General features: G+C 34.4%; 1 non-coding gene across 1 annotated transcript; it reads left to right on the forward strand.

The window, feature by feature from the left end:
- The first annotated feature begins 4,422 nt into the window (after positions 1-4,422).
- On the forward strand, positions 4,423-4,495 carry TRNAG-UCC (transfer RNA glycine (anticodon UCC)). Its single transcript has one exon. It is a non-coding gene; the product is annotated as a tRNA-Gly (tRNA).
- Positions 4,496-19,502: the final 15,007 nt, after the last annotated feature.

Here is a 19,502-nt window from a genome sequence, read left to right on the forward strand (position 1 = left end):
CCTCCCCCAATTCTCCCACTTATTTTGCATCATCATCATTAACTTTCAACTGGATAATTCTTATCAGATTATAAATGCTTTATTTCTCTCCATTAAAAACAATTAAAAACCTTTCTTAACTCTATGATTTTCTCTAGTTATTACCTCATTTCTCAGCTTCCATGTACAGCAAAACTTGTCCTGCTTCTCTTTCTACTCTTCTTTTGTAAAGTTGTAAAATTTAGATATTATTTACAGAAAAATATAAAATAAACATATGGTTTAAATAATTATTTTAGCACAAACCAGCTTATGACTACAAGTCAGGGAACAGAAATTTGCGAGATACTCAGAAGCCCTCCAGAAAAGCCTCTCACTCACAAGGCTTTCCTTACATCCTAAGAGTTATAACTGTTTTGACTCTAATTGTAACCACTTTCCGACTTTTCTTTGACAGTTTTCTATTCTTTCTGAATTATTGGCTTTGCCCTCTCCCTTTATAGAAATGCTTTTTCAATTTTACCAATGACTTCCCTGTGGCTAAACCAATGAGTTATGATTATAGTTAATGGATTATTATTTGACTATTAATATCTATCTACTTCTTGAACACTGCATTCTCTCTTCTTCCTTACTCTTCTAGCCACTCATTCTCCTTTATTGTTTATTCTTGTCTTGCTGACATTATTATTGTTATTTAAAACATCTAATAGAAATCTTCCTTCTCAAACTTTTGAGTATACAGCACAATATTGTTAATTATATACACATTATTGCACAGAGTTGTACAGAACTTTTTCATCTTGCTTGACTCAAACTCTGTGCTTATTGAACAGCAACTTCCCATTTCCTCCAGTTTCTGGCAACTGTTGTTTTACTTTCTGCTTCTGTGAGTTTGACTCTTTTAGCTACCTCATATAAGTGGAATTATGCTCTATTTCTCCTGTAACTGGTTTATTTTCACTTAGCAATATGTCTTCAAGTTTCATCCATATTATAGCATGTGGCAGGATTTCCCTCTTTTTCAAGGTTGATTTATATGACACTGCATGTATTACCACATTTTCTACATCAGTTCATCCACTGATGAACATTTAGCTTGTTTCTACCTCCCGCTATTGTAGATAGCACTGTAGTGAACATGGGAATGCAAATATCATTTCGAGATCCCGTTTTCAATTATTTTGGACAAATACCCTGATGTAAGATTGCTGGATCATATATAGCTGTTTTATTATTAATTTTTTGAGGAATCACTGTATTCTTTTCCATAACAGCCACATCATTTTAGAGTCCCAGGAACAACGAACAAGGATTCTGATTTCTTCACATCCTCATCAGCATTTGCTATTTTTTTATAATGAATATCCCAATCTCCCAATTCATCCCACCACTCCCCTTCCCCACCCTGTGTCCACACATCCATTTGCTGCATCTCTATTCCTGCCATGCAAATAGGTTCATCTGTACCATTTTTCTAGATTCCACATACATGCTTTCATATACAATATTTGTTTTTCCTTGGTAATTAATAATATTGAGCATTTTTTTCATACAGCTGTTGGCCATTTGCATGTCTTCTTTAGAGAAATATCTATTCAAGACTTTTGCCCATATTTTAGTTGGGTTATTGGTTTTTTGGTTATTGGTTAATTGCTAAGAGTTGTAGGAGTTTCTTATATATTTTAGATATTTATCTCATATCAAATAGAGGTTTGAAAATATTTTCTCTGATTCTGTAGGTTACCTTTTTACCCTGTTGATTTTTTTCCCTTGATTCCCAGAAGCTTTTAATTTTGATGTAGCTTAATTTATCTAATTTTGCTTTTTTGGCCAGTGCTCCTGGTATCAAATCCCAGAAGTCATTGCCATGACAAATGTCGAGAAGTTTTCCTTTATCTTTTCTTCTAAAAGTTTTATAATTTAAGGTCTCACATTTAAGTTCTTAACCTACTTTAAGTTGATTTTCATGTATGGTATAAGACAAGGGTTAGATTTCATTATTTTGTTTGTGCCTATCCAGTTTCCCACTACCAGCTGTTGAAAAGAATATCCTTTTCCCACTAGGTATTCTTGATATTTTTGTTGAATATCATCGAAACTTATATGCATGTGTTTATTTCTAAGCTCTCTATTCTGTTCCATTGGTCTGTATGTCTGCCTTTATGCCAGGATCACACTGTTTTGATTATGTGGTATTACATAATATGTTTCTGTAATATGTCAAATTATGTAATATGTAGATTATAAAATATATTTTGAAGTCAGGAAGTGTGAGGCCTCCAGCTTTGTTCTTCTTTCTGAAGATTTTTTTAGCTATTTGTGATCCTTTGTGGTCCCATGTGAGTAATAGCATTGTTTTTTCTATTTCTGTAAAAAACACCAATGAGATTTCTATACACATTCCATTGAATTTGTAGATGCATTAAGGTAATGTGGACATTTTAAAGATATCAATTCTTTCAATCCATGAACATGGAATTTCTTGCCATTTTATTTTTGTCATCCATATTTTCAATATTTACATTTTTCAGTGTATATACATTTCACTTCCTTGGTTAAATTTATTTTTAAGTATTATTTCTTTTCTTTTAATGTTCAAACATTCATTTATGCATTTGTTCATTTTGTAAACATTTATTTAATATTTACTATATTTCAAAGCCTTGGCTAGGAACTGTGAGTATTATGAGGCAGAAGGATACAGACAAATGATCATGTTTCAGCCTTAGACTGAAACAGGTATAATGACCATCAAAGTGCAATGTACAATGGGGCACAGAGAAGAAATTGATCAGGCTGTGTTTGAGAGACAAAAAGAGGGTAGAGACAGGGGAAGAAAGGCTTGAACAAAGGCTTGGAACACAAATAGTTCAGGTACCTGGTTGACAAAGGGATGGTTGATGGAAAGTAGTCAAGAGAGAATCTGGTGTATGCAAAGGCTAGAAGCAGAGGCAGCATGGAGATCCTTGTGGGGGAACGGGAAGAAATGACCCAGGAGTAGAAGGCAAGAGCCAGAGGAAAGAAGGATCTTTTAATACCATGCTCAGGACCTTAGTGGAGAAGACATAAAAGGGTTTTAAACAAGGGAATGACACTTTGATTTCTAATTGGTGTTCTAAAATGAATAGATATGAATATCTGAATAGGTAGATGATAGATGATATATAGATGATGAATGATAGATGATAGATAGATGATAGATGATAGGTAGATAGATAGATAGATAGATAGATAGATAGATAGATATAAGATCTATTTATGTACAGTTTTCCATTCAAATAAGCTGATCTGAATAAGATATGTATGCTGCCACTGAAAACAAATAAAATGAAGATAAAGATGACAACTCTTTTCCTTAGTGAACATAAGTGCCCCTTCATTTAGTTTTCTTTTTTTTTTAATTTTTATTTTATATTGGAGCATAGTTGATTCACAATGCTGTGTTAGTTTCAGGTGTACAGCAAAGTGATTCAGTTATACATATACATGTAGCTATTCTTTTTCAATTTCTTTTCCCATTTAGGTTATTACAGATTATTGAGCAGCATTCACTGTGCTGTGCAATAAGTCCTTATGGAATTTACATGTACACACTGCTATATTTAAGTATTATTTCTGTTTGAAGCTATGGTAAATGTGATTATTTTCTTGATTTCCTTTCTGTGTAGCTCATTGTTAGTACACAAAAACACAACTGAGTTTTGTATGTTGATTTTGTATCCTGAAATTTTGTTATATTCATTTATTATGTTTAACAGTTTTTTGTGAAGTCTTTAGGATTTTTACATATCAGGTTATATACTGTGTAAACAGAGATAATTATACTTCTTTTCTGATTAGAATGCTTTTTTTTTTTTTTCAGGCTTAATTGCTCTAAGATTTCTAGGACTATGTTGATTAGAAGTGACAAGAATGGAAATACTTGCCTTGTTCCTAATCTTCTAGAAAAAAATTATTGAGTACGATTTAGCTGTGGTCTTTTCACATATGACCTTTATTTTGTAGAGGTAATTTCCTTCTATTCCTAGCTTATTGGTAATTTCCTTCTATTCCTAGCTTATTGACAATTTCTATCATAAAAGTGTTGAATTATGTCAAATTTTACTACTGCTATTGAATGATCATGTGTTTTTTTGTCCTTCATTCTATGAATATAATGTTTCACATTTTTGTATATTGAACCATGTTTACATCCCATAGATAAATCCCACTTGGTCTATTGCATAATCCTATTTAATTCATCTTGCTATTGATTTGCTGCAGATTTTTGCACCTACAATTGATTCTTGAACAATGCAGGGGTTAGGGGAACTGATCCTCCATGCAGTTGAAAATCCATGTATAACTTTTGACTCCCCAAACTCTTAACTACTAATAGTCTATTTTGACTGGATATCTTATCGATAACATAAACAGTCAATTAATACATGTTTTGGGAATGCCCTGGTGGTCTAGTGGTTAGGACTCTGTGCTTCCACTGCAGGGGGCCCAGGTTCAATCCCTGGCCAGGGAAACAAGGTCCTGCAAGTGGCATAGACAAAAAGAAAAAAAAAATACATATTTTGTATGCTATGTGTATTATATCCTGTACTCTTAAAATAAAGTAAGCTAGAGAAAAGAAAATGTTATTAAGAATACTATAAGGAAGAGAAAACTTGCAGTGGTAAATTACTGCATTTATCAATACCATAAGTTACATGGTCTGCTCATAAGATGAATGGTCTGTCAACACCTACATCAATATTTTCTTATATGATACAAAACACTGTAGATGTTAGTATTGCTAACACTAAACATCAAAAATGAAAAGCTACTGTGAAAAAAGAAATTCATATTTATTTACAGGTGTAAGGATTCATGCACTGATAATGAAGCAGTATGATTGCTTTATGGTAGCCTAGTGTAATCGATTGGATAGCTTCAAGGTAGCCTAGCTCATACACTAATGACTGAATTGTTATAAAATTTTTATGCCATACAGCATTACAGTCATTTTCATAATACAGCCTTAGAAACATTATAACATTTTTTAAAACTCTTACTTGCGGTGATAGGCTGATATGCAATTTCTCCAGTTACGAGAGAGAGGTATACTTTATGGCAATGCAATTCTTTGAAAGCAAAGTATAAAACAGTAAAAACTAACACATTATTACTTTTTTAAAAACATCACTCACTTTATACTGATGTAAGGATAGGCTGTCCACTTCAACACAAGTCTTGCAAAGAATGTTCTACAAGATAAAATCTTTGGCAATGACAATGATGATGACACAAAAAGTCTCATACAGTTCCTGTGCTGGAGTTATTAGATTTTCATGTGAAGATGTTCACGCACATACACAACAGTTAAGTTTAGGAACTGTTCAGCATGATGATTATTTACTCTTCATTAAATGGAAGTGGATCATCATAAAGGTCTTCATCCTCACCATCTTCACATTGGGTAAGCTGAGGAGGAGGAGGAGGGAGAGGAAGGGCTGGTCTTGCTGTCTCAGTGGTGGCAGAGGCAGACGAGGTGGAGCAGATAGAAGGGGAGGCAGGAGAGACAAGCATACTTGATGTAATGTTACAGAAGTAGATTGTAATTGCTGAGTTTTTTCCCTTTTCATTTCCGTAAAAATGTTTCTATTCAGTACTAATCCTTTTTCCATCATTTGCTTAAGTTTCAGTGCCCATATCATAGAAGGATCCATGTCATAACAGAAATCAAAAGCAGTCTTTAATAATTAAAACCCTTCTGCAAGATTGTCTAATGTCAATTTGTTTTCTGCTGCTGCTGCTTCTTGCTTCTTCTTCCTCATCTTCTGGCACTGGTTCAGAAGCAGTCCTCTCCCTCAAGTTGTCTTCTTTTAATTCCACTTGCGTAGTGTCTATTAGTGCTTGAATTTTTCTAAGATGCATATCTTGAAACCCTTAAGCCCCCACCTTTTTTTGCCATATCCACAACTCTTTCACAGTTACCTTGGTTGGCTCTGTCACAAATAGTGGGAAGTCATGCACAATATCTGGGCACAGTTTCCTTCAGCAGGAATTTATGGTTTCAGGCTTGATGGCTTTCACAACTTTTTCTATAAGAACAATAGCACCTTCAGTGGTGTAATCCTTCCAGACCTTTTTGGTGTTCTCTTTATCAGGGTTCTCTTCCATGGTGTTGATGATCCTTTTCACAAAGTACCATGTTTAATGAGCCTTAAGGGTCCTTATGATCCCCTGATCTAGGAGCTGAATTTGAGATATACTTGGGGGCAAGTAGACAGCTTCCATGCCTTTAGTGTTGAACACATGGGGTTCTGGATGGCCAGGAGCATTGTCCAATATCAAAAGAACTCTAAAAGGCAGTCCCTTACAGGCAAGGAACTTCCTGACTTCAGGAACAAAGCATTTTGGAATGAAACCATTCCAAAAAAAGGGTTCACACTGTCCAGGACTTCATGTTGTACAACTCAAAGACTGGCAGCTGGTGCTAATCTTTTCCTTTCAAGGCTCAAAGTTTAGCAGCTTTATAGATAAGGGCATCCCTGATCATAAGCTAGACTGCGTGTACACAAGAGGAGAGGTATCCTGTCCCTTCCTGTCAACAGAGAGTAAAGACAGTTTTACCTCTTTCTTTCCAAGCTGCATAATGTTTATTTGTCTTTATTTTTATTTGTTTATTGCACTAGATAAGGCCACCAGTTTAACGTTGAATACAGGTGGTAAGAGTAAGTAACACTGCTTTGTTTTTGATTTTAGAGAAAAAAATTTAGTCTTTCACAATTAAATATGATGTTAATTGTAGATTTAATTTTTTGGTAGATATACTTTATCAGGTTAAGTACATACCCCTCTATCGCTTCATTGCTAGGAGTTTCAATCCTGAGAAAATTGTCAATTTTGTCAAATGCTGTTTCTTCAGATATTGAGATGATTATATGGATTTGATTTCTTTCTTTCTTTTTTTTTTTTAGAACTTTTATTGAGATACAGTTAACAGACAATAAACTGCATGTATTTAGAGTGTACAGTTTGGTATCCCAATCTCACAATTCATTCCCCCTCAACCCTCCCCACTTTCCCCACTTGGTGTCCATATGTTTGTTCTCTACATCTGTGTCTCTGTTTCTGCCTTGCACATCGGTTGATTTCTACCTTTTTTCTATATTCTGCATGTGTGTGTTAATATACACTATTTGTTTTTCTCTGACTCACTTCACTCTGTATGACAGTCTCTAGGTCCATCCATGTCTCTACAAATGTCCCAGTTTCATTGCTTTTTACAGCTGAGTAATATTCCATTGTATATATGTACCACATTGTTTTTATCCATTCATCTGTTGATGGACACTTAGGTTGCTTCCATGTCCTGGCTATTGTAAATAGTGCTGCAATGAACATTGGACTGCATGTGTCTTTTGGAATTATGGTGTTCTCTGGGTATATGTCCAGCAGTGGGATTGCTGGGTCATATGGTAACTCTATTTTTAGTTTTGCAAGGAACCTCTATATCGTTCTCCATAATGGCTGTATCAATTTACATTCCCACCAGCAGTGCAAGAGCATTCCCTTTTCTCCACACCCTTTCCAGCATTTACTGTTGTAGATTTTCTGATGATGCCCATTCTAACCTGTGTGAGGTGATACCACATTGTAGTTTTGATTTGCATTTCTCTAATAATTAGTGATGTTGAGCAGCTTTTCATGTGCCTCTTGGCCATCCATATGTCTGCTTTGGAGAAATGCCTATTTAGGTCTTATGCCTATTTTTTGATTGGGTTGTTTGTTTTTTTGATATTGAGCTGGATGAACTTTTTGTATATTTTGGAGATGAATCCTTTGTCTGTTGCTTTGTTTGCAAATATTTTCTCCCATTCTGAGGGTTGTCTTTTCGTCTTGCTTAGAGTTTCCTTTGCTGTGCAGAAGCTTTGAAGTTTCATTAGGTCCCACTTATTTATTTTTGCTTTTATTACCATCACTCTAGGGGGTGGATCAAAAAAGATCTTGCTGTGATTTATGTTGAAGAATGTTCTTCCTATGCTTTCCTCTAGGAGTTTTATAGTGTCTGGCCTTACATTTAGGTCTTTAATCCACTTTGAGTTCATTTCTGTGTATGGTGTTAAGGAGTGTTCTAGTTTCATTCTTTTACATGTAGCTGTCCAGTTTTCCCAGCACCACTTATTGAAGAGGCTGTCTTTTCTCCATTGTATATCCCTGCTTCCTTTGTCATAGATTAGTTGACTGTAGTTTATCTCAGGGCTTTCTATCCTGTTCCCTTGATCTATATTTCTGTTTTTGTGCCAGTACCATACTGTCTTGGTCACTGTAGCCTTGTAGTATAGGCTGAAGTCAGGAAGCCTGAGTCCACCAACTCCATCTTTCCTTCTCAAGATTGTTTTGGCTATTCGGGGTCTTTTGCATTTCCATACAAATCATAAGATTTCTTGTTCTAGTTCTGCGAAAAATGCCATTGGTAATTTGATAGGGAGTGCGTTGAATCTGTAAATTGCTTTGGGTAGTATAGTCATTTTCACAATGTTGATCCTTCCAATCCAAGAACATGATATGTCCCTGCATCTGTTTGTGTTGTCTTTGATTTCTTTCATTAGTGTCTTATAGTTTTCTGAGTACAGGTCTTTTACCTCCTTAGTTAGGTATATTCCTAGGTATTTTGTTCTTTTTATTGCAATGGTGAATGGGATTCTTTCCTTAATTTCTCTTTCTGATCTTTCATTGTTAGCGTATAGAAATGCAAGAGATTTCTGTGTGTTAATTTTGTATCCTGCAACATTACCAAATTCATTGTTTAGCTCAAGTAGTTTTCTGGTGGCATCTTTAGGATTTTCTGTGTATAGTATCATGTCATCTTCAAACAGTGACAGTTTTACTTCTTCTTTTCCAATTTGGATTCCTTTTATTTCTTTTTCTTCTCTGATTGCTGTGGCAAGGACTTCCAAAACTATGTTGATTAGTAGCAGAGAGAGTGGACATCCTTTGTCTTGTTCCTGATCTTAGAGGGAATGCTTCCAGTTTTTCACCATTGAGAATGATGTTTGCTGTGGGTTTGTTGTATATGGCCTTTATTATGTTGAGGTAGATTCCCTCAATGCCCACCTTCTGGAGAGTTTTTATCATAAATGGATGTTGAATTTTGTCAAAAGCTTTTTTGCGTCTATTGATATGGTCATGTGATTTTTATCCTTCAGTTTGTTAATATGGTGTATCACATTGATTGATTTGCATATATTGAAGAATCCTTGCATTCCTGGATAAACCACACTTGATCATGGTGTGTGATCTTTTTAATGTGTTGTTGGATTCTGTTGGCTAGTATTTTGTTGAGGATTTTTGCATCTAAATTCATCAGTGATATTGGTCTATAATTTTCTTTTTTTATAGTATCTTTGTTTTGGTATCAGGGTGATGGTGGCCTCATAAAATGAGTTTGGAAGTGTTCCTTCCTCTGCAATTTTTTGGAAGAGCTTAGGAAGGATGGTTGTTAACTCTTTTCTAAATGTTTGATAAAATTCACCTGTGAATCCATCTGGTCCTGGACTTTTTTTTTTTTGGAAGATTTTTAATCTCAATTTCATTCCTTGTGATTGCTCCGTTCATATTTTCTATGTCTTCCTGATTCAGTCTTGGAAGGTTATACCTTTCTAAGTATCTCTCCATTTCATCCTGTTGTCCATTTTATGGTTTTTTTTCATTGTGTTTTCAATATGGTGAAATACATTGATTTTTAAATACTAAGCATATTATATTCCTGAGATATTTTCTGCCCAATCATGATTTATTACACTTTTTTTTAATGTGGCCTGAACTCAACTTGATAATCACTTGTTATATATCTTTGTACTTATTGAGAATATTGGTTTCAAGTTTTTTGTTTTGTTTTGTCATATTACTGTATTTTTAAAAAAATGGGCAATGCATAATAAAACTAGTTTGTACATATTCTTTCCTCTTCTATTATCTATAGGAGTTTTGGTAAGATTTATGTCAACATTTTCTTAAATGTTTGATAGAATTTATCACTGAAGCAATATGGACCTGAAGTTTCTTTTGTGGAAAGGCTCTAAATGGGCGATTGAATGTTTTAGTAAGTGGATGACTATATGGGTTTTGAAATTATTTTTGACTCACTTTTGGTAATTTGGTGACTTTAAAAATGTATCTATTTTATCTAAAGTTGTCAAATTTATGGGAAAATACCATTCTTAATATTCCTTTAGCATATTTTAATGAAGTGTAGATCTCTAGTGATTTTTTTTTTATTTTCATTAGAAATGTATCAATGTTATTGATATTTTTGAAGAAAAACAGACTTTCTCTAATTTTTGTTTGATTCCTATTTTATTTGAGTCCCATTCTTAACTTTTCAAAATTCTTTTCCATTTACTTAGTCTGGACTTAATTTACTCTTCTGTCCTATATATTAATTGTAGAAATGAGTGTAGTTTATGAGACCTTTCTTCTTTCTGATAGAGGCACAAATATTATATATTTCCCTATAAATATTTCTATAATCACATCTTACTGCCATTGATATATTTCTATGTCTATTAAGTTTAAAATAAATTAAAATTTCTTTTGTGATTCTTTTAGATGTATGTTATTGATTTCAAAATATTTGTTTTTCTCACCATGCAGTTCTAATTTATTTCAAATTTACTTCTCTTATGGTGAAAATAACAGTCTCTGTATCATTTAATACTTCTGAGTTAGTTTAGACCTTCAGGGTTGATATATTCCTTTATAGTAAAAGTACTCTGCACACTTCAAAAAAAGTGCATTCTACTGTTGTTGTGTAGAGTATTTGTTTCTTAGAATATCCTATAACCCGTTTGATTTTCTGTCTATTTTTGATTTTATTAATAAGAGAAGAGTTTTTATTTCTCTTACTATGGAAGTGAATTTGTGTATTTTATTCTATCACCATTTTTATGGCACACAATATTAGGTACATAGACATTTAATATTGCTTTATCTTCAAGATAAAAAAATACTTTATTAATTTGAAATACCTCTATTTTGGGAGATGTTTCTTATTCTGGAGACAATTCGCTGGATAATAATATGGTCACTCCAGCTTTAATGATTAATGTTTGCATAATATAATCTATAATCTTTTTTTAAATTTTCACAATATTTCAAGCTGGAGTTTGTAAACAGAACAAAGTCAGATCTTGCTTTCTTAACATGATTAGAAAATGTCTGTTTTATAACTGGAGGATTTAGAACACTAAATATAATGTAATTATTTATGTGATTTGGCTTAAATATATCATCTTCTATATGCATTTTTAAATTTTTTTCCTATTTTATTTTTCTAATTTTTCTGCCCTTTGCTTGGATGAGTTGAGTGCTTTAAGGATTTCATTTTAGTATTTTATTTGATTATGAGGTATATTTTGATTTTTTATGTTCATTTTCATTTTATTGTTTCAAATGTACATACTTATTACAATTAAAATAAATACAAATATGCAATGTCACATATAATCTTAGACTATTAGAGTGGTGTATTTCAAAATTTTCCTTCCTATCCTTTACACTGTTTTTTCAGATACATATATATATAATGTATATCATTTATAATAAACTCACTTTTCATTAAAATCCTATTACAATAATATTTTTCCTTAAAAGTCAATATATATTGAAGAAATTTCAAAAAAGAGAAAATGTATTTTCTGTTATTTTATTTACCTTTTGTAGTGTTCCTCATTCTTTTGTATAAATCTAAATTTCTATCTGGTATTCTTCCTGAGAAAAGCACTTTATCATTTCTTACAGTACAGGACACTGCTGATGAATTTCTCATTTTTTTTCCTAAAAAAAGTATTTATTTTTCATTAATTTTTGAAGGATATCTCTGCTGGTAGTAAAATTCTTGATGCCATTTTATTTTCTCTTTTAGAACTCTAAAAGTGTTATTCCTTTCCCTTCTTGCACAGTTTGTGTTGAAAACTGTGCTGTTGTATCTTTGTTTCTCTACACATAGTATGTACCTTTTTTCCATCCTCTTAATATTTTTCTATTTTTTCCTGGTTTCTAGAAATGTATAATCTGCCTGGACCACTTTATTTTCTTTAAGTTTACGCTGATCTATTTAAGCCTGAAGGTTTATAGGTTTCAACAATTTCTTTAAAAATTTTATTATTAAACTTGATGTTGTCCCATGTTTTCACTAAGATTTTGTTCTTTTTTTTAAATTATATTCTTTCATTTGGAGAGTTCCTATTGCTTTGTCTTCAAGTATTATGATATACATCTTCAGCAATATTTAATCAGTTATTAAGCCAAACAGGTTAAATGTGTTTTTTTTCACATTACATTTTTTAAATTTCTATATATACCATATAGTTTTTTCAACATCTTCTATTTCTAGAAGAGTTTCCCACTCTTGATGATTGAAACTCAATGTCTTTTAACCTTGTATGAACTTTGGGAATTTTTATCTTAAATCTCCCCTGCCATTCTATAGTTGGTCTATGAAGTTTCTACTTACACATTTTTGGCTTAGGATTCAGCAGCAGACAAAGAAGGACTCCAATTCAGGTTTCTGGAGCTCTTCTTCTACATGGCTCTATTCTTCTAGGCAGTCTGTCTCACAAATTAAAGTCACATTCATTTCCCTGATTTTAGAACTCTGCTTTGTCAACTCAGTCACGCAGATTTGCACTGAGGTTTGGAAGATGCTTCCAGGCAAAAAGATAGGGTATTGTAGGACTCACTCACTATTTTTCCCTCAATAGTCACAGTGATGCCTTGCTTATTTTCAAGTTTTCTTAAAATTGTTTACATTAAAATAGTAAGTGTAGTTCCAGTTACTTCATTATGGTCATAAACAGAAGCCTCTGATATACTTCATTTTATTCACTGGTTTGTTTATTGCAGTCTGATTTTCCTCAAACTCCATAGAGAAGAGATTTTTGTCATTTTTTTTTTTTTCTTTACCATATGTTCACTGCCTCAAGATTATCTGGTACATAGACACCGGGTAAATGTTTGTTGAATAAATGCTTGTGAATATATGTGAAAAAGTAGTCAATGTAATTATCATTTATATAATATATAATATCAGTATTGGACCCAAAGGGAATTGTTGTTATCTCTTTTCCTTTTTCAACTACTATTAATTTTTCCCAAATAAATTATATCATCATATGCTTAGTTTAAGATAGCTGGTGTCTGGAGCAAAGAGCAAATATGTGTTTGAAATGCTATAATTGTGTAAGAGTAGAGGATATACACTCAAACTAAGTAACCTCAGGGTGGATCTATATAGATATAATATATATACAGAAAATCCTAACAGATTGCTTAGACCCAGAGTCAAAAATGGACTATGTTAAACTCTAAATATACATGTCATCATGTAATAGATGGAATTCCTTGAGTTTCATACATGTTTATCTTTACATGTTTTCCACCCATAGTATTTATCTGATACCCCCAGCTTCACCAGATATCCCATTGTAACCACACCATATTTTGGTCTGGAAAATCAACTCACATTTCTAATTTTTTAGAGCACTCACAGCCCCAAGCCTAGACTATCAGGTACTACATTGCTTCATATGCCCAGTAACTTCAACACTTCGCAAGATATTGACTTAGTAGACTTAAGTACATTTACCATGAAAATCTAAGGAATCAGAACTTCCATTTCTGGCTTTGACGAAATGTCAGGAACTGAATTTACCTCCCCTCCCCCCACACACACACCTTAAACACTTATAAAATCAAACAAAATATATTAGACAACAGTTTGCACATACTGGACAAGAGGCAGTTCAGGGCAGTGACACCTAACAGAGAGGAAGCAAGTGAAATAGATAATTGCCCCACTTATTGTTTGGTGAGAATTTCCAGGATCTAGTGGAGGGAAGAAGAACCCAAACAGAAATCAACAGCTCTGCTGAGCTATGGAGACAGAGTTCAAAATTCTTTAAAAACAGCGTGACTTTCTGAGGCGAAAACTCTGCAAAGAAAAAGCTGCATAAAGAGAGAACTATGGAGATGTGTCCCTTTAAGTCTTTAAGTTTGTGTTGTGAAGAAAGTACCTGCGGCTAGAAAAGGAACCACCAGAAAAGAGTGGTAGAGCTTTTTAAGGACAAAAAGTGTTCCATGTTCCTACCATCCAGAAGAGAAAGACTTCCTAACTCCCGGGGAACTGAGTAAAGTCCTTCAAAGATAGGAGTTCAGTAGTGGGATTAGAAGGGCCTAACTATGGTTGGCCAAAACAGAGCTTAAGGTCAAGTCCCAAAGGAAAAACTTAATTCTGAGAACATAAAACTATGTTCCAAAATAAAGCCCACAGATAGTTAAAGAAATTTCAGTACCATCCAATATAAAAATATATGATGTACTGAATTCAATTAAAAATAATAGCATGTAAAGAGCCAAGAAAATATGACACATAGCCAGAGAAAAGAAACATGTCCAAAAAGAAAAACAGCATGAGGAGGTAAGAAATGGAAGCTGGAAAAGACTCAAATTAAACTTATAGAGATGAAAATATATTAACTGAAATGAAAAAATACATTGTATGGGATTAATAGCAGGTTATTCAGTGGAGAAGTAAATGTCATTGAACTTGAGTATATACTAATAGAAACTCTCCAAAATGAAGCACAGAGAGAAGAAAGACACAAAAATTTTGAAAGACCATCAATGATTTGAAGAAAATATTAGCAGTGTAACACATGAGAAAGTTTTTTTTATAGCCATATTCCTTAACAAATTCTCTTTTATAGCCGTATTCCTCAACAAATTACCTCTTGGAGTGGTCAGTATTGTTATAACAGGACTTAACATATCACTGCTGAGAATCCACATGATCATATTTTATGAAGAGCAACTCCATTAGAAATGGTTGGCATGCCACTCTACTCAGAATACATGACAGAATAGCTAAAACACTGATGTCTACTTAACCTACTTCAAGAATTTCTAAGTGAATTTGCAATACCAGAACAAGTAAACTTATTTCTTATTTAATTTCTATAAGAAATCCCAACTGCTTCAAAATTAAGCAATATGCTTTTAAAAGAGTACTTTTTCAACTGTGAAATGTATTGAATTTTGGCAGTTTTAATTTTACTTCTTTGTGCTGTAGTCATTATCCCAGTTTTTCCAGTGAATTTCAATAAATGTCATTCTCAAAATCATTTCCCCCCATTGCTTTTGAAAATACTGAGGTACCCTAAACAGTGTCTAACACAAAAGCTATGCATCTCTGATTCATAGTAACTCTTTGCACTCTTTTATCTAGCTGACATTCTAATTGAGCTTCTATTATTCCCTGTAAGAGTTAACTTTCTGTATATATCAAACAAGATCTATCCAGGACCTCTTATAGAAAAATAAATACTAATTGTTCTGAATTCACCTTGAATTTTCAAACATCATTTATATATCTTCATAATTTAACTTAAGAAGCTTTCATTAACAATAAAGGTATTTCACATAAAAGCAAATAATTCCTTCTCCATTTGTTAATATCATGAATGTTGTTACTAAATCCTTCATTCCTAGATAAATGCCTATTTTTGCCAATCCCCAAAAATTCTACCAAGGATAGTCATTCCATTGATGTCAAGTCACACTTTTTACAAGTTCTGTTCTCACAACCAAAAATTAAAATCATTCAATTGATTAATATGCCAAGTGCTTTATTTCAACTTTTAAAAATGCATTGCTAGGAGGAAAAAGATGGCGGCGAAGTAGAGGGATGTGGAATGCATCCCTCTCCACAGATACATTGGGAATGCACCGAAGGACGCAATAATTCCCACAGAGAACCAGCTGAACACCAGCAGACCACCTCAGACACCAGAAAGGACCACAAGGATCCCGACATAACTGGTAGGGAGGCATCTATGATGGCTCAAAGAGGGTGAAGCGGCAGAGCTGTGGCAGACAGGAGGGAGTGAGAAACATAGGGAGGTTCTGCACCGCAGCTCAGCGTTCCCGGACTGAGACGGCGATTCACAGCGGGACAGAGGGTCCGGGAGCGGGAGCATGGGAACTGGAAAGCTGGTTCAGGGTGAGTAAAATTGTTGCCAGTAAGGTGACGGACCGAGAGGACAGGAGGGAAGAGGTCTGCGGCAAGGAGTGCCAGCCCCTGAGAGCTGCCCGGCCATGATGGCGACTGGAAGCTGCAGGCTCACGGGCGGGTGGGGGGGGAGGAGCCACACGCATAGCCTCTCTCTCTCTTTCGGCAACTGCAACAGGCAGTGGAGAGATGCCCTGCGGGCCACCTAAGGCTCTCAGGGATAACAAGTACCCTCAGGCATTCAGGCGGGGCTGGATTAAAACCCCTTGGAACACCAGCAGCAGGGAAGCTGCCGAGAGAAAAAAAAAAACTGAGAGAGGCCAAACTCTGAGACTTTCTGTTTACACCTGAGCCACCAGCATCCCTCTGCAACAGGCACCTCCAAGCCTGACTGAAACAACAGTGCGCCACTGCACACTCACTCCCAGGGGAAGGAGTCACTATTGTACCCTCTCCCTCCCCACACACAACTGCTTACAGATGAACAATAAAGGAAGCTCTGCTGGCCACAGAATAATGCAAAAAAACCCAAGGCGAGTAGAAGGACACACAGCTGAGACTCTAAGGAAACAGAAATATTAGTATCAATCCTATTGAACTGGTCCATTCTGGGATCAGTTCTGGATTTTTTTTTTCCCTTTATTAATTACAATTTTAGTCCTAAGGGATCTGCAAGTTTTATAACATAATTTTTTAATGCTATGTTTTATCCTATTTTTATTTTTTTGCCTTTTTATATACTTCTATTTCTAGCTAAGTTTTTGGTAGTACAGACAATATATCTCTCATACTTTCCTTTCATCCCTATCTTTTATACATTTCTATTTCTTTCTTTTTATTTGCATACTTCCAATCACACTACTCTCTTCTGTTCCCCTTTCTTCCATCCATTTTTAGTTTATTTTATCTTAACATACTTATAAGCAACACTATCGATCTGCTCAGACTCCTTGCTCTATTCTCCAGATGACGCACCACCTTGGCATTTAATATTAGGTTTTTGTCTTTATCTTAGTTCTTAGTACAATTGTCTAATTTCATTCTGAGAATCGCCATTCTGTCTGGTGGTACTCTAGTTCTTTTCTATATTTGATCCTAGCCTACAAAATCTCCCTGGATTAGTGTTTGTATGTGTAAGGTGTTATTTGTTTGTTCGTTTGCTTTTGCTTTTGTCTCTGATTTGTTCTGTTTCAGTTGTCAACTTCTGGTGGGTTTCTCTTTGAATATCTGATAGCATACTGGGATTTTGTCAGCTCTTTCCAGAGCCTTATGTCCTAATGGATTCAGTAATTGTGTGTCTTATACATGTATGTGTTTCCTAGACTTAGCATTTGTTTAATCCAATACTTGGACATTAGTCTGAGGCTTGCACAGTCTTCTATAAACACCTCTATCGCCAGGACAAGCAATCCCAAAAGTTTGGACAACCATGAGGAAACAAAGAAACACCATGCAGGCAAAGGAGCAGGAAAAAAACCCACAAGACCAAATAAATGAGGAGGAAATAGGAAAAATGCCTGAAAAAGAATTCAGAGTAATGATAATAAAAATGATACAAAATCTCCATAACAAAATAGAGAAAGTACAAGAAACAGTTCATAAGAACTCAGAAAAACAAACAGCAATGGATAACAAAATAACTGAAATTAAAAATACTCTAGATGCTATAACCAGCAGAATGACTGAGGCAGAAGAACGAATAAGTGAGTTGGAAGACAGAATGGGGGAAATAACTGCCACAGAGCAGGAAAAAGAAAAAAGGATAAAAAGAATAGAAGACAGTCTCAGAGAACTCAGTGATAACATTAAGCATACCAACATTCGAATTATAGGCATCCCAGAAGAAGAAGAAAACAAGAAAGGGTCTGAGAAAATATTTGAAGAGGTTATAGTGGAAAACTTCCCCAACATGGGAAAGGAAATAATTCACCAAGTCCAAGAAGCACAGAGAGTCCCATACAGAATAAACCCAAGAAGAAATACACCAAGGCACATATTAATCAAACTAATAACAATTCAACACAAAGAAAAAATATTAAAAGCAGCAAGAGAAAAGCAACAAATAACATATAAGGGAAAACCCATCAGGATAACAGCTGACCTTTCTACAGAAACTCTGCAGGCCAGAAGGGAATGGCAGGATATACTGAAAGTCCTGAAAGAGAGAAACCTACAGCCAAGAATACTCTACCCAGCAAGAATCTCATTCAGATTTGAGGGAGACATCAAAAGCTTTCCAGACAAGCAAAAGTTAAGAGAATTCAGCACCACCAAACCAGCCTTACACAAGTGCTAAAGGAACTTCTCTAAATAGGAAACACAAGAAAAGAAAAACACGTACATAATAAACCCAGAACAATTAAGAAAATAGTAATTGGAACACATATGTCAATAATCACTTTAAATGTAAATGGATTAAATGCTCCAACCAAAAGACACAGACTGGCTGAATGGATACAAAAACAAGACCCTTCTATATGCTGCCTACAAGAAACCCACTTCAGACCAAGGGATACATATAGACTGAAAATAAAGGGATGGAAAAAGATAGTCCATGCAAATGGAAGTCAAAAGAAAGCTGGAGTAGCAATATTCATATCAGACAAATTAGACTTGAAAGTAAAGACTATTACAAGAGACAAGGAAGGACACTACCTAATGATCAAGGCATCCATCCAAGAAGAACATATCACAATGGTAAATATCTATGCCCGTAACTTAGAAGCACGTCAATACATAAGGCAAATGCTAACAGCTATAAAAGGGGGCATCGACAGTAACACAATAATAGTGGGAGACTTGAACACCCCACTTACATCAATGGACAAATCATCCAAACAGAAAATACATAAAGACACACAAGCTTTAAATGATACATTAGACCATCTCGACTTAATTGATATTTATAGGACATTCTATCCAAAAATGACAGAATACACTTTCTTCTCAAGTGCACACAGAACATTTTTCAGGATAGATCACATCTTGGGTCACAAATCAAACCTCTGCAAATTCAAGAAAATTGAAATCATATCAAGCATCTTCTCAGACCACAGCGCCATGAGACTAGATATCAATTACAGGAAAAAAACTGCAAAAATACAAACACATGGAGGCTAAACAATTCACTCTTAAACAACCAAGAAATCACTACAGAAATCAAAGAGGAAATCAAAAAATTTCGAGAAACAAACAACAATGAAAACACAACAATCCAAAACCTATGGGATGCAGCAAAAGCAGTTCTAAGAGGGAAGTTTACAGCAACACAGTCCTACTTTAAGAAACAAAATTATCGAATAAACAACCTAACCTTACACCTAAAACAATTAGAAAAAGAAGAACAAAGAAACCCCAAAGTGAGCAGAAGGAAAGAAATCATAAAGATCAGAGCAGAAATAAATGAAAAAGAAAGGAAGGAAGTCATAGCAAAAATTAATAAAACTAAAAGCTGGTTCTTTGAGAAGATTAACAAATT

This window comes from Hippopotamus amphibius, chromosome 1, assembly GCF_030028045.1.
Source record: "Hippopotamus amphibius kiboko isolate mHipAmp2 chromosome 1, mHipAmp2.hap2, whole genome shotgun sequence".
NCBI classification, from domain to species: Eukaryota; Metazoa; Chordata; class Mammalia; order Artiodactyla; family Hippopotamidae; genus Hippopotamus; species Hippopotamus amphibius.